This window comes from Gymnoscopelus microlampas (assembly GCF_963454915.1).
Source record: "Gymnoscopelus microlampas genome assembly, chromosome: 15".
Taxonomy (NCBI): Eukaryota; Metazoa; Chordata; class Actinopteri; order Myctophiformes; family Myctophidae; genus Gymnoscopelus; species Gymnoscopelus microlampas.
The window spans coordinates 1341123-1357925 of NC_139952.1; positions in this window are offsets into that span (position 1 = coordinate 1341123).

The window sequence follows — 16803 nt, forward strand, 5'->3', positions numbered from 1 at the left end:
ATCATTCAATTACTTCTGTCTTACTGTTAAACAAACCCTTTTGAATTACTTCTGAAAGTCTACAGAATGCTTACACATTTACCGCTGTATCTCTTCACAATCCCTATTGAGTCACTCCATCCTTGTATGTAGTGTTCATGTAGTGTTTTATCACTACTGATCACTAACAAATTACTTTTTGTTACTACTTAAACCCTTTTGGGTCACTTTTAAAGCTCTACACAATTGTCATTCAATTACTTCTGCCTTACTATTAAGTAATGACAACATCTACTTATTACTTGACCACTGCATATCAGCAATTTCTGATGATGAAACTGGTTACATTACCATTTATCAATTCAGAATCATGCTCAGGTTCAGTTATTCGAGGGGACATGAAATCAGGCCAATCAAGAGAATTTATAACAATTATATAACATTTATATAACAATAACATCAATAACAATACAAATACCAATACAAAATATATGATCTGTCTGGCAGTACATTCATTGCTGTAGTTGGACCCCATTTACAGTGGCAGCCAAGTTCAGTCTGAATCAGATCTGGGCCACATCCAGATTGGAATCCGATTGGTTTTAATGGTCACGTGATGTTAATACCGTTCGGATTCCAATCTGGATGTGGTCCAGATCTGATAAGATTATCCAGGCTGTATGTTTAACCCTGCAAGGCCCTGTGTGATCGCACGTTCACATGTATGTTTTATAAAGAAATGAGTTTAAATCATTTTTCTTTTCTGTTCTTTTTTTTTTTTTCACCTCTAAATCCTCATTGGGTCCTATTGTTTAGTCTTACAATGCCTTTGGCCAGGATATTTGCATATAAATACCCCCCACAGAGCCAGGAATCATCACAACTTGAAAAGAATCTGGGCCTTGCAGGGTTAACAAAAGAGGAATAAAAGGTGCACTGTAGCCAGTGTGCATTAATTTCTTATCAGCTTTGGAGTGAATAATAGCTCTGACTCAACCTGAGCACAGACAGGCACTCACTTTCACTAGGACAGCGACCCCATTTACAGTGGCGGCCAAATTCAGTCTGAATCAGATCTGGGCCACATCCAGATTGGAATCCGATTGGTTTTAATGGTCACGTGATGTTAATACCGTTCGGATTCCAATCTGGATGTGGCCAAGATCTGATTACCGGTGTAAATGGGGCCTAAGGCATGCCCTTGAACAACAACAATATAAAAACAATATCAATAAAATTAACACACAGAATTGTGACATTCATCTGCTGTGGCAGGAGACTGTGGCGGCCAAATTCAGTCTGAATCAGATCTGGGCCACATCCAGATTGGAATCCGATTGGTTTTAATGCTCACGTGATAATACCGTTCGGATTCCAATCTGGATGTGGTCCAGATCTGATCAGATTATCCAGGCTGTATGTTTAACAAAAGAGGAATAAAAGGTGCACTGTAACCAGTGTGCATTCATTTCTTATCAGCTTTGGAGTGAATAATAGCTCTGACTCAACCTGAGCACAGACAGGCACTCACTTTCACTAGGACAGCGACCCCATTTACAGTGGCGGCCAAATTCAGTCTGAATCAGATCTGGGCCACATCCAGATTGGAATCCGATTGGTTTTAATGGTCACGTGATGTTAATACCGTTCGGATTCCAATCTGGATGTGGCCAAGATCTGACTAACGGTGTAAATGGGGCCTAAGGCATGCCCTTGAACAACAACAATATAAAAACAATATCAATAAAATTAACACACAGAATTGTGACATTCATCTGCTGTGGCAGGAGACTGTGGCGGCCAAATTCAGTCTGAATCAGATCTGGGCCACATCCAGATTAGAATCCGATTGGTTTTAATGGTCACGTGATGTTAATACCGTTCGGATTCCAATCTGGATGTGGTCCAGATCTGATCAGATTATCCAGGCTGTATGTTTAACAAAAGAGGAATAAAAGGTGCACTGTAGCCAGTGTGCATTAATTTCTTATCAGCTTTGGAGTGAATAATAGCTCTGACTCAACCTGAGCACAGACAGGCACTCACTTTCACTAGGATAGCGACCCCATTTACAGTGGCGGCCAAATTCAGTCTGAATCAGATCTGGGCCACATCCAGATTGGAATCAGATTGGTTTTAATGGTCACGTGATGTTAATACCGTTCGGATTCCAATCTGGATGTGGCCAAGATCTGATTAACGGTGTAAATGGGCCTAAGCCATGCCTTTGAACAACAACAATATAAAAACAATATCAATAAAATTAACACACAGAATTGTGACATTCATCTGCTGTGGCAGGAGACTGTGGCGGCCAAATTCAGTCTGAATCAGATCTGGGCCACATCCAGATTGGAATCCGATTGGTTTTAATGGTCACGTGATGTTAATACCGTTCGGATTCCAATCTGGATGTGGCCAAGATCTGATTACCGGTGTAAATGGGGCCTAAGACATGCCCTTGAACAACAATATAAATAAAAACAATACATATACATATATAAAAAATAAAAAAAACGTGGACCCCATTTACAGTGGCAGCCAAGCTCAGCCTGAATCAGATCTGGGCCACATCCAGATTGGAATCCGATTGGTTTTAATGGTCACGTGATGTTAATACCGTTTGGATTCCAATCTGGATGTGGCCCAGATCTGATTATCTTTTCGTTTTTTTCAGCTAAGGTCTAGACTTCATTACGTATATTTGGAGGTGAAGGGTCAGTCATCTGTGATGTCTTCTTTTTTGGCCCACCGGTCTTCTTGGGACGTTTTGGCTTCCCTACCTTGTCCTCGTAGTTAAGCTTTGCTGTCACCACCTTAAGAACTTTCTTTTTGGGAACGCCGCATTTCTCCATCACGTAGGCTGTATGAGGGAGAGAAAACAGATTAATGATTCAAATTGAATTCTGGGTAACAGACTAGAGCAATGCTGAACCATCATTGTGGGGAAGGCAAATGTGTTTAAAGCGTTGTAAGCTTGTACAAGCGCTGTAAGCTTGCCAAGCGGCTATTTTCAGCAAAAATCTTTCCCCACAATAATATAAGACAGAACATACACTAGTATAGAGCTCTGAGGGACTTCACTCAACCATATGGAGTTCAGGTGGTTAACAGCAATTTTACACTTGAATTACTATATATAAATAACCTACAATGAATAAGCTTTACAGTGTTGCTTTTTAAATAGCACAGCAGAGATGAGTTTTTACTGTATTTTAATGTTCACTTAGTCTTCATTGCTGTGTATGCTTTTGTAATGCTTTGTGACCATTTCGTGTGAGCCGTAGTTTGTGTGGTATATCTCCCCATTGCGGTTTGAAACAGAAATATTGCGGTATGCGATTAATGCGACAGCCCAATAGATATGCCTCTAATGTAGAGTCATTATGATCCCAAAGATTTTTAAAACCATCCTACTGTGTGCTCTCGCCCTGTGTCTCTATATCCTTCCGGGTGGGAGGGACATCACGACAGACCCTTGTCTGTCGACCTAAAGTTGTCTCAAATGTTAACATTTCAGGTCATGAAGCAAGAAACAGTAATTTAAAATCTCACCAACAACAGCTTGAAGCTTCCGCGGGTCAAGCATGGGCTTTGGGGTGGCAACGTCTTTCTGGATGTTGCACTTCTTGCCTGTAATTAGGGGTGGGCAATATGGACAAACATTGTATCACCATTTTCAGCTAATTATCAGGATAACCATAATTATCACAATCACTTTTGCTATTATTTTAGGATGATCATCATTATGATTGGCATACAATGATTAATAGTATTATGATTACTAATTATACACACAGGCCGACTCAGTATAGGAATGAGATATATGCTGCTAATAGATAATTTCCACTAAAGTGTATTAACTACATAGTCCCCATCCAGAATTGAAGTCAAATTATTGTTTTAGACATGCGACAAATACAAGAACATATTATTGAACTCAATTCTCTGTGGCATGAATAATCAATAGAAAAGGTCATTTTGTGGGCTCCCGCTGGCCTACTGCGCATATCACAAATGTCTCTGATGTCGCCGGTTCGACCCCCGATCCGGGCGACCTTTGTCTCTCTCTCTACCAGTTTCCTGTCAGTATGCTGTCGTATCAATAAAGGCATTAAACCAATCCCGGGCTCCCCCAGAGTTAGTGTCGAAGAGTCCTTGAGCTAGACTCTGAACCCCTGGTTGCTCCTAGTGAGCAGGTTGGTGCCTTGCATGGTTTCCTCCGCCATTGGTGTATGGATGCGTGTGTGAATGGGTAAATGTAACGCCTTGGATTAAAGGCGCTATATAAATGAACCATTGAGACCATTGAGCACAACCCTACCTGTGATGCTGCATTGTGCTAGTTCAGTTCTGCTGAACAGGAGGGTCAGGAGACCGTTTGTTAAGGCTGAGTGCTTGGAGTGGTCGATGTACCGGAGGGAGTGCTCTGGCACAAGAACCCCTCCTCCAATGTCAGTCTGAAAAAGAAACAGAACAGTGTACAGAATAACTTCAGAAATTATTGAATATTACTAGTAGTAGTAAGCTATTTACCACGAGAGAGAGTGGGTTATGAGAGTGCAAAACAACCCAGAAACAGTGGCTTTATCAGACCATAACACACGACCCTCGAGTGGTAAATTGCTTTTCTACCACTTCGACCATATAAATGAAAGAAAACATGCAAGGCTATTGAGTTACAATCCTTAATTGTTTCAGAATACACTCAGCATGGTAGGGTAGGCTTGCCCATGTGACTGCTATAAGCCAATCAGAATGTCTCCTTGCAACACAAAAGTGGGCGGGGAAAAAAACAGAGGGTTGTTAGCCCACAACCTTTTTTTTAAGTCAATCAGAATCCAGTATCCAATCATGTGACCAAAAAAAGTGGTAGAAGTTATAGTAGTTATCGACAACACTGACAAATGTCTAAGGTTAGAGCTGGATAGCGAGAAGTGGCACGTGACAAAAACAGTCAAATTAATACTGGCTTTAGACCACGTAGATTAGGACATTTTCTATCAAATTGGGGGTTCTTGAAATAAATGAGTAAATATAATATTGTGTAACAACTACCTCTTTTTGTGCAGCTTCATTTTGACAGGGCCTCAGGGTGACCCCTGTGTCTAAAGCCCCCGAGAGAGCTTCAACTCGGCTCAGAAGTTCTGGGAGATCTGTAAAGATGAACAAAAACAAATCATGTAATTTAAATCAGAATCATTTCTGAATATTTGGAATTCAACAATATATATCGCTTCTGTAAGTTTAACCTTAGATCCTAAATGCTCAGTAAAATCTACATCTACACCAGATCACGAGATCTACAAGCTCACAACGCGTCACATTGTGAGCTTGTAAATCGCCTTTTTTGGGGAATGTTCCCCCAGAATAGGGATGCTAAGGTTCTAGTGGTTGAACGTCAAGTATACATTTATTTGCAGTCAGTACTGATGCAAACTGATGGACATTTCATGCTGTGGAAAGATGGGGATATTTACGTAGTGTAAAATGATACAAGATCCTAAAAATGTAACAGTGTAATTCAGGGGTACCGTGAATGAAAGATTATGGTAAACTAATGGACCCTTATATACCTTTTAACTCTTAAGATGCTAAAATGATACGTTTCATTTTACGCTCTCAAGAGTTTAACTATTGTTGAAAATCTGCATTGCTAAAATAACTTGAACTTACTGTCAAAGAGCAGCATACTGCTTCTCAGCTGAGAGTTCTCCTTTCTCAGTTTGGTGTTTTCCAAACTGAGGGTTTTGATTTTGGCAAGCAGCAAGTTTTTGCTGTTTATTATTGTATAGACCGCTTACTCAGAGCGGCACCAGTGTGCGTGTGTCTGTTTGGCGACACCGCAGCTCCATGGCAGCGCTCAGGAAATCGATAGGGCATAGCAGTGGTTTTCCTGTTGCAGGAAGACATGAGCCCGTTCAACCGTTTGACCATAGACTATTTAATAAATACATATAACAATTATTTTAAGCACAGAACATAGCCATCCAGGACCTCAATGAATTGTGTACATACAATCTAAACAAAATTACAAAAAAAGGGTATTTATGAAATGAAAGGGTTCTCTCTCCCCTCTCCCATTGAAACAAGCTAATGTAGGAAATTTGGATCTAAATACTTACTTGTGATGAATAAAGGAGCATAGTTTCCTCATATTCCTGGGAGAAGATAAAGAAAATTAGATGCATTTTACTTTGCAACACCCAGACACATAATTTAAACTTCAAAATATGTCCAACAGGCACCAATAAACAGAAATGACAAACTTTAGAAGACAAACATAGCCAATGAGGAGGGAATATGGAAAATTGGACAGATCCATGTTAGTGACAAGACCTTAGAGATACTGTTTACTGATTTGCGGATTTTAGGACAAAAGCTGTTGGAGCAGTGTCCAAAAACAGTCATGGACATATGGCAGGGCCTAAAGTGTGACGTGGCGGACAAACCCTATGACTAGCTCCCGGTGGAGCTAGTCATAGTGACTTGTGACCTGACAGTCGCAGTCAAGTCAATGAGCATGTGGCATGTGCTATGGAAAAGTGGGCGGGTTTTAGATGTTAGGTTTAGGCATAATTTCTGTTAACGTTAGGCATAGTATTTGTTAACCTGACTTCGCCAGATGGCGGCGCTTCGTGGCGCACTCATCTGGTTCTCCTTCAAGACAGTGGATAACCCCGTCCCGGGTGCGGGACGGACCAATCAGCAGCAGCTACGGACGGGCTCGCTGGGCGTGACGTCATCGAGAAGCGCCCGTTTGTTTTTTCCCTTGCTTCCTTATAAAGTATTTCCTTTGAATTCGTTAAAACTCTTTTGAACGGCAGATTCCTATTACAATTAACTACCAAAATCTCCGACCTCCATCTTAACTTTGTCATTTTAGCTGCCATTTTAGCTGCTAAACGTTAATAATAGTTGTCCCTCTGTTTACTTCCTGCAAACGCAGAGTAATGACATCATGTGCTCTCGGGCTGTGATAGACAGACGCCCCGTCCAATCACCTGCTAAATAAACGGACCGCCTCCGCCATCGGTTGGCTGAGAGCAAGTCCAGATGTTAAGCCACAAAGCGCCACCATCTGGCGAAGTCAGCTTAAGTATTTGTGAGGTTAGGGTAGTTTAGGTTCAGACATAGTTTTACAGAGTTTAAGATTATATTTCATACCTTTCTATTTTGGCCGACAATTTGTCCAATGAGGTCATTTGACCTCCCAGCTGCAGAGCTGGAGGACTGTGGACGTCGCCTCTGGCTCATCCTCCTGGGGCTGGCTTGACTCTGAAAATAAGCCAAAACACATCAATCATCACGCACTTTGTCTCAATCTTGCGGATTTTAGGACAAAATCTGTTGGAGCAGTGTCCAAAAATGTGTTTCACTAATCGGCCTGGTGGTGACGCTAGAGGGGGCCCATGTGAGAAACCATGCAAAGTTTGGCATGGATTAGTCCGGTAGCACCTTGTATCGGGTATGGAATTTGGTATATAGTCTGTTTTATTGGCCTATATTGTCCATACATATACAGTCATGAATCCACTTCTCTGTCTGTCAGCATTAAGCATTTTTTTACAGGGGGTACAGTACAGGCAAACTAGCTCATATTGGATCTAAAACTCTAAGTAATCATAGCAGATTTTTTTTCTTCACAGAATATTTCTATTAAGTCATCAGAACAACATACTAAAAGTTCTAAGAAATTCAAGTTGTGCAAATATGTTTAATTGGCATCAATCCAATATTACTGCCACTATTATTGTCAAAAACACATGTAACATGATGGTGAGTTGAGTTTTCATTTGTTTGATATTTCAATTGGCTTCTATTTTGAGGTAAGGAATTCAGAAAAAATATTTTAAAAAATCACACCCAGTGTGAAGTGGGAGGTGTGTGGTCATCACAACATGACTCACTTAAAAAAAGTATAAATGACTTTTTTTTAAGTCCATACTGCTATTCACATTTCAGCTAAAGCAATTTTTGGATTCTTCTTTACGTCTCCCACGAAGCTTCGTCTCTTCCATTGTTGGATTATATAGGCCACTGTATTTTTAGAAATCTTAAATTCAGCTGAAATTTCTCTGGAACCTTGACCAGATCTGTGCTTTGTCACAATTCTGTGTTTAAGCTCTTGTGATATACACTTGGGTCTCACAAGGCCAGTTCTAGGAAGACTTGCCATTGTCTTTGTTTCGGTTTTTACTTTCCTCATTTTAACCATAGTGATTTTGCGATTCTTTTTCACTGATGTCATGAAATACACAACATCTCAGTTGAATATACTACTCTCACATCAAAATGGTTTTAGATTAGCCAATCACAGGATGTGAAATTGGAGCACTATGTCACTGTTGTGACACCCAAGTAGGTGGTGTGTGGTCATCACGACATGACTCACTTTAAAAAAGATAAATTACTTTTTTAAAAGTCCTTACTGCTATTCATAGGGCTGCACATGTGTCATGTGTTTCGCTAGCCAATCACAGTCCTGAATTTGCAAAGTCAGCCAATCACATTACACTTAGTGGTGACACTAGCTGTAATGTGATTGGCTGATATGAAAAAAGTATCGATTTGCATTAACAATGGAAGGGTTAGGGGGTACATACATTTTTTGGTCGGTGTCCAAAACCCACTTATAGGGGGCGGCTACACCACCCCAAAAACATTTGAGACATTTCTGAATCAATGTAACAGAACTACAGTTAGTGATGCAACGATACGATATGCTGATATTAGAAAAAACAGGGATATTGGATCGGATTCGAATCGGATGGAAATCACCGATCAAATGTGCCGATAAATTCTGGGGAGGTTAAGTTCTCTGTTTGGGTCATATTTAATCATTAATCCCTTTTTTACACTCCAGACTGCAAAATTAGAAATAAATAGTAATGATATAAAGGTTTGCTGCCTGCCAGATAGCAGACAGTATAGAGGTACTTAACATGAGTGCATATCGTATCGGTAATTATATCGTATCGATTTAGATGCTGCCATAACGTATATCGTATCGAAATGGAAAAACCATGATCGCTGCATCCCTAACTACAGTATTGGTCCATTCTTTGGGCTAAAAACTGCCCGCCAAAACTATATTTCAGTGATGAGTCATCACTTTTCACAATTTTGTGGGGGGTGTTTTTAGCCCAAGGAATGTTTTTCATGCAAAACAAATGCTTGCAATGGATTCAGAATAATAAAGAACCCCTAGTTTGACCCCTAACATGCTACTTAAAGCAGATTTGATTTTCCTATATAATATAGATAATTGCCCCAATGATAAGTGAATGGGCCCAAACCTTTTACCCCCTATAAAATAAATTGCTCGATGCTGACAAACGGTCAGCGAGTGGATTCATGACTGTATGTATATGGACAATATTTTAGGCCAATAAAACAGACTATATACCAAATTCTATACCCCAGGCAAAAAAGCCCCGGTCTCTGCCAGACTAGATAGGGGCAACGGTCGCGGACATGTGGCACGTTTATGGAACGTTTGTGAACCTCTGCTAACGCAAGCGTAGCTAATAGTAGTGTAGCTTACGCTACTCCCATAAAGAACCTCAAGCTCCGCCACGTTCTGTTGTTGGCTCCGTGATAAGTAAAACACGTGGTGGAGGGTATGGTTCTTTATAGGGCTAAGCTAACGCTGCGAGCTTGGAGAGAAGCTAAAGCCAGCAGAGGCTGAAGCTAGCGTTGCTAACAGTGTTTCTAATAGCTAACGTTAGCTTGTATAGCTAACGCTAACGACGATAGCTAACGTTAGCACAGTTGCTAATAGCTAACTGCGCTAGCTAAAGTTACTTACAATCGTCGTAGCGTCGCTGTCACATTGTGACGACGAGTATTCGCCAACAAGACTCATTTTCAGACTTGAGCTGAAAATGATAATAAAAGTGAAAGGAAATTAAAACTACGTATTTGTTTTCGCTGGCGCGTTGGAGTTTGTGAGTTTGTCTGCAAAAAAGGGAGTCCCATGATGGGGCGAATTTCCCAGGCGACGTCATCATTCTGAGACAGCTCTCTCAGCTCAAAAGCGTCGCAGACTCAGTCACTCAGCGCATACAACCACGACAAACCAAGCCGGCGAAAATAAACTCTGCTAGAAAGCTGTTCTAAAATATTTCGTTTTTAACCCAAAGGCGCACATAAAGCAGGACATTATGTCTGACCATTACAAGTTGGGGAAATCCAAACCGTCACGACGAACAAGGTACAGGTGGAGAAAGCAACAGCAAAGTAGAGGAACGACGACAAACCTTGACGTTAGCTCTGTCACCACAAATGTAAGTAGCTTATATCAGTGCTTTGCATTTACACTTTTCATAACTGCCTGCATTATAGTGGTAAAATATTGCCAATAGCTAATTCCTTTGATTTCCATGATTTCTATTCCTTACCTCGTGCAGGTGGATCAGCAGACCTTTGATGGAGCAGCAGCAGCAGCAGTAGATCAAGAAATGGAAAGTCAACACATTGAGGTAGGCTCCTAATCTCTTAATAATTTATGTTTATGTGACTATTGATAAAAAAAAACAAATAAAAAAAAAACATTTAGCTGCCAGAGTGGCAGGTAGTCTTCAGATATATCTCTTCAAATTGGAGAATTTACTCTGACTTGTGGGTGTTTGGCACTTTATTTTAATTATTATTTGTTCTCGTCCTACAGAGAGAGCATCATAGTGCTGAAGAAGAAGACTCCTGGCGTACAGACGATGATGAGGTAAGTGTTAACTGTAATAAAACCGCATTTTAAATGGGCATAGATTACTGAACAGTTGGATACAGCAGTGGTCCCCAAACTTTGGGTCGGGACCCCAAGTGGGGTTCCTAGATTTTGTGGGGTCAGCATAATGTCCAATATATATATATATAAATTTTCTCTCTCTCTCACTTCTCACAAATAATCCAACATGACATTTAAGGACTTTCTACACCCTTAAATACCAAACTGGCCAAACTGTCAAATATTAAGTAAGAAAGAGGTGAACATTATGAAAATAACTGATCTACAAGATCACAACGCCTTGCAGAGTGAGCTTGTAGTTAAGCTATTTTCTCAATATGAATCTTTTTCTAAATTAGGGCTGCAAAATTCTCGCCAAAATGTGAATCTCGATTGATTTCCCTAAGAATTGAGATCAACGATTTCTCTCACGATTATCCATACAGTGTGCTGTCAGTAAAAATGACATTAAACTGACAAAAAAAAAAAAAAAGTATTGTAAGATGCTAAAGCACTTGACATAACATATATGGTAATGCACTAAGTTCCTTGTAACAGAGAATAGACTCTTTTTCTCTTATTATTTTAGGATACATAAGTGAACAAATGCAGTGGAACATAAAAAAGTAGTTAGCTTAACCACTTGAACCCCATATGGTTGGTCCATCAAGGCTCCATACTTATTAGTATTTTTGATCTTATTTTATTGTGGGGAAAGCTTTTTGCTGAAAATAGCCGCTTGACAAGCTTATAACGCAACGCGTTGTAAGCTTGTGGAGCTGCTGTTTATCCCAGTTCAAATGTTTATTTGGGGGGGTCACAGCCTAAAAACTTTGGGAACCCTTGGGGTACGGTGCAATTCATCTGTAGTCTTCTTTGTGGGCTAGAATGAGGCCTACCATAGCCCACAAATCAATGGACTACATTTTTATTTTACTTTCTTCTCAACCCTTGCTGGGGCATGTTTAAAGTTTGTGTTAAAGCTGATCTGAATGATTTTGTTATCATCAGACGTTTGATGGAAATCGCCTGCTCATGGAACCGCAAATTGCTGATGACCCTCCGATAGACCAGCAAATGACTGACGACGACCAGATATACCAGCACATGGACTACCTACAGATTACTGATGAAACGGTATGAATTGTTGCAAATCTTATTCTTTTTCTGTAACCTATATATCCTGAAGGTTTTGATATATTTGAGTCCCAATCTGTGGTAGTCAAACAGTTTAAAATAAATAATAATATAATATATTATGAAAGAATTGAAATGGTTACATGGTTTTGAATCTTCTCTTAATCTCTTCCTACAGATAGAGCAACATGCATCTGAAGTGGAGGACTATGTGTCTACAGATGATAATGAGGTAAATGATAACTAATAAAACTGCATTTTAAGTAGGGATAGATTATTGAACAGTAGGGTACAGTACAATTGAGTATGTAGTCTGTTTGTGGGCTACAGTGGCGCCTACCATATCCCACAAATAGACTACATACTTTACTGTACCCTAATGTACTTGGATACTACTAACTGTATCCTCCTATGCCTACTTATGAACCTTACTGTACTGCAGTGTACCCTACTGTACTTTTACCGTCTTAAGCCTGATTTCAGACTGACTTCGAGTGGGCAGTGTCTGTACTTACTAAACCGTAACCTACAGACTTAAATGGAGTAAAATCAGTTCACAGCCACATTGTGGCTGTGAACGTAATGTAAGGGTACTGTAGCCAGCTGAACCAATTGTCTTGGTCTATGAAGGGTTGATTAATGAAGGGCTTAATCAAAGGACCTCCATTCCACTCCATTTTCAACCATGTATAATGTTATTCCTCCAACTTCATAGGTGGAGGAAGATGGGCAAGAGGAAGACAGCCAGGACAACGCCACCGTCGAGACCAATGACAACGAGCCACTGTATCCCGGTTCCCAAGTCACCATCGGTGAAAGTCTTCTAATACTTTTGGCATTCTGTCTAAGACATTGTGTGAATGGGGTTGCTCTGCAGGATCTGCTATGTATGCTACCAGCCACAAAGTATGTCTTCCAAAAGGCATTCATTGACTCAAAAGATGGAATAAGTGAAATACATCACTATTGTAGTAACTGCTTTGAGTACATTAAAAATTCTGGCATTCTGCATTGCCATAAGTGTTCACACCCCTTCAATGCTGAACGTAATTTAAAGAATGGGTGTTTCTTTCTATACATGCCTCTGGTTGAACACTTAGGAGATCTTCTCAGTATGTCGGACGTTTCTAAACATCTTGAGGGGAAAAAAACAAGAAAAGACACTACTATTGGTGATATAATGGATGGTGCTCTTTACCAGCAATTATTGTCTGAGGGGAAACTTGATGACAATGCTCTGTCTGTCATTTGGAATTGTGATGGTGTCCCAGTTTTTCGTTCGTCCAAATACTCTATTTGGCCTTTACAAACACAACTAATTGAGCTGCCGCCCAAACTGCGGAAACAACATATAATGGTGACAGCCCTTTGGTTTGGACCGAGTAAGCCAAAAATGGAAACCTCCTTAGCTCCATACATTGCTGAATGTACTAAACTGGCTAAAGATGGTTTTGAGTGGACAAATCCCATCACGGGTAAAAAACTGATTTCCAAAGTTTTCAACCTTATTTGTACTGCCGACGCTATTGCTAGACCGCTTCTCAAAAATACAACTCAATTCAATGGCATGTATGGGTGTGATTGGTGCTTAACACCAGGTGAAATTGTACCCAAGGGAGCAGGTTTTATGAGATCATATAGTTCAAAAGACGTACCCAGGTTACGAACCCACCAGCAACAAGTTAACTATGCAATGGAAGCTCACCAGACTCAAAAGTCTGTATGTGGCACTAAAGGTCCAACGTCCTTAATGACTCTTCCCCTATTTAATGTGGTCGATGGTTTTGTTCCAGACTATCTTCATTGTGTGTTACTCGGTGTTATGCGGCAGTTGGCTGCCCTTTGGTTTGACACTACTCACCACCGAAAACCATGGTACATTGGCAATCAGATCAAGGCTATATAACACGCCTACCAAGAGCTATGTCTGAGCGGACACATTGGAAAGGGTCAGAATGGAGAGCTTTTCTTTTGTATTATGGTTATGTTGCCTTGGAGGGCATCCTGCCCACTGTTTATCTCAGACAGTTCTTTCTACTCTCGTTTGCCATTCATCTGCTGTGTAGTAGGCATGAGTAGAATTTTGTGTTGCTTTCTCTAACGGTTGTGTATTCTTTGAATCAATGATTGGTAGTCCAAATTCAGAGATCAGTTGTAGTGCATTCAGCACTTTTTGAAACCATGGCTTGATATTAGCCATAATTACAATCAAAATCATTAATGGTTGCAGGAATCTCATCAATTCCATGACATCAGTGCTCTGAGTTAATGTATCAGGCATTTTGGAAATTATTGATTAGAGAATACGTAAGGATAAATAAAATCTGGTACTATTACAGCAACAAAAAGGAGAAGGCTTTAGTTGAAAGGATTGCAGTAATGCAAGATTATTTTGAAGATTTAAACAAGCAAGGATAAAATTTGAAAGATTCCTAAGATTACTTAAGGATAACACACTAACACAGAATATGGGTACAGCAGGAGAGCGGAGGAGCTCTGTGATGCTGTATGTGTTTGTGTGTGGTGTGTGAGTGGTATGTGTGCCTGTGGGGTCTGGTTTCAGCAAGCAGGTTGACCCACTGGAATAGATTTTTGACACACTACTCACGTCACAACTTGGACTGCCAAGATGGCGGTCTGGAACGGACGCTGTACTCTTAAGATGGTGGCGATGCTCATGCTGCTCATGGCTTAAATTACACATTTTCTGCAAATGTTGTGTTTATTTTATTTACACAGTTATTACAAACCATTGAATCCAGTGTAGTAAACTACGATGAATATGGTGCAAATAGTATATGTCATAATTACAATCACAATCATGATTAATGAATTGGAATGATTACATGAATGAAACATTCAAACATTATGACATGAGTGGTGACATGAATGGTTACTTGTCACTAAGTCAGAGTGTTATCTGTGGGATGATAACATAATCCAATAAAGGGGAACAGTATTATAATCCAAGAATCCTAATCCATTCTGGGATTCTCTGTAGTCTGTAGTGTTCCAGTGAGTTTGCTTTGGAGACAAACATCTGAAAATAGGATGGACCAAGTTTCGCAAACCTTCAAAGCGAGTTCTCAATCATTCTTAAAAGTCAAACCTTGCGTTAGTGAAATAAGATGCAAACTTCCATTTGCATCCACGGTCCAGGTCCTGTGGAACATTCCTAAGGGTCAATAGGTCAGTTTGTGGAGCCAAGGCTCATATGACGATGATTGAGCCATCAGTGTCAGACAGTTAGAAATACTTGCTGTGTCCATTTGTTCATTCGATATTGTAAGTGTGGAAACTGTATAAACAGTAATTGTGCTGTTATATCGACCCATAGTTACTACAGCTGTTACAGGAGACTGTTACACAGTCTGCAGTTGAAGAAGCTGAAAAGATGTTGACCAAGTTTGTGAAGAAAATGACAGTACTCTTATCATTAACACAAAAAAGACAGAGGAGATTGTTTTTGGTGCCCCACTAGAGATACACAGATCCCCCATAACTATTCATAGTGAACAGATCAACCAGGTATGTTCGTATATATACCTAGGAGTAGTAATTGACCACCTTCTGTCATGGAAAGAACAGATTGAATCAGTGGGTAAGAAGACAAAGCAAAGAGTCTATTTCCTTCGCCGTTTGAGATCTTTTGGTGCTAGTAGACAGATTCTTCTTTTGTTTTTCACTTCTGTTATAATGAGTGTTCTTCAGTACTGTAGTACCACCTGGTATGGATGTCTGTCTGTAGCCTTAAAGTCACAACTGCTGCAGCAACTGAACATTTGTTCAAAGATTGTTGGACAGCCACTTCAGAGGCTCTATACAACTACGTATAATGATAGTATGATAAGGTTGGCAAGGAATATCACTTCAAACACTAGCCATGCTTTGTATGGAGAATATAGGTTGCTGACTTCAGGAAGGAGATACGGTGTTCCTACATACAATAAGGTCAAACTGAAGAGGTCCTTTGTCCATCAGACGACACTGAGGCTTAATCAGGATTTATAGGCCAAGGGTAGGCTGAGAGGTGGACATTGCTCTTGTCTTTGTATGTCTTTATGTATGTTTTTTTTTTTTTGTATTGTGTTTTGTTTTTCTTGTGTCATGTCAAATGTGTGAACTGTTTATTGTTGCATACATGGCTGCTGGGTCGCAAGACAAATTTCAGTGTGAACTGACAATAAAGTATTATCGTATCGTATCGTATCGTACTCTATGGTAAAGAACATACCACTTACAAATTTCACCAGCTTCTACATGTCCCCAAAGATGTGCTAAATCTTGGGCCACTGTGGGCAACGTCCACCTTTTCTTTTGAGGGAAAAAATGCTGTCCTCTTAAGTGCATTCCATGGCACAAGACACATTCCCAAACAAATATGTAAGTCGCTGTATCTTCAATGAGCACTTGTAAAACGAGCATCTCACCTGCTGCAACCAAGCAGTAAGTGCAAATCATTATATGAGACCCTGACTACCAAAAAGGTGACCTTGAAAAATAGAGAGTCTCTAGCTCCTGACCTTTATGTTATGACAAGGCAGCATTGTCCACCCCTGACACACCTGAAGAAGCCCATAGAGACACTGTTTGGGTTTCACATAGAGGACAGTCAGGTGTCTGCTTATGACAGGTTTTCTTTTGACGGTTCCATTTTTACCACAGCACACTACTCAAGAGAATCACGAAGAGACAACTCGGTAGTTCTGGTTAGAGATGGTACATTTGGTGTATTAGAAAAACTGGTTTGTGTCCACTGTAGATGTGCAACCAGCAAGTGTGACTGTGAGCTGAAAACCTGTCTAGTGGTTCGAAAATTGTCTCTCAAACCCACAACTACCTGTCGACATTATGATCTAGGAATCCAGTTGGACTGTCTCCTCAAAGAGGTCAAACTGACAGATGTTTTCTTTGCCATTAGACCACGCGAGATACTGCGGAAATGTGTGCTCCTCAAA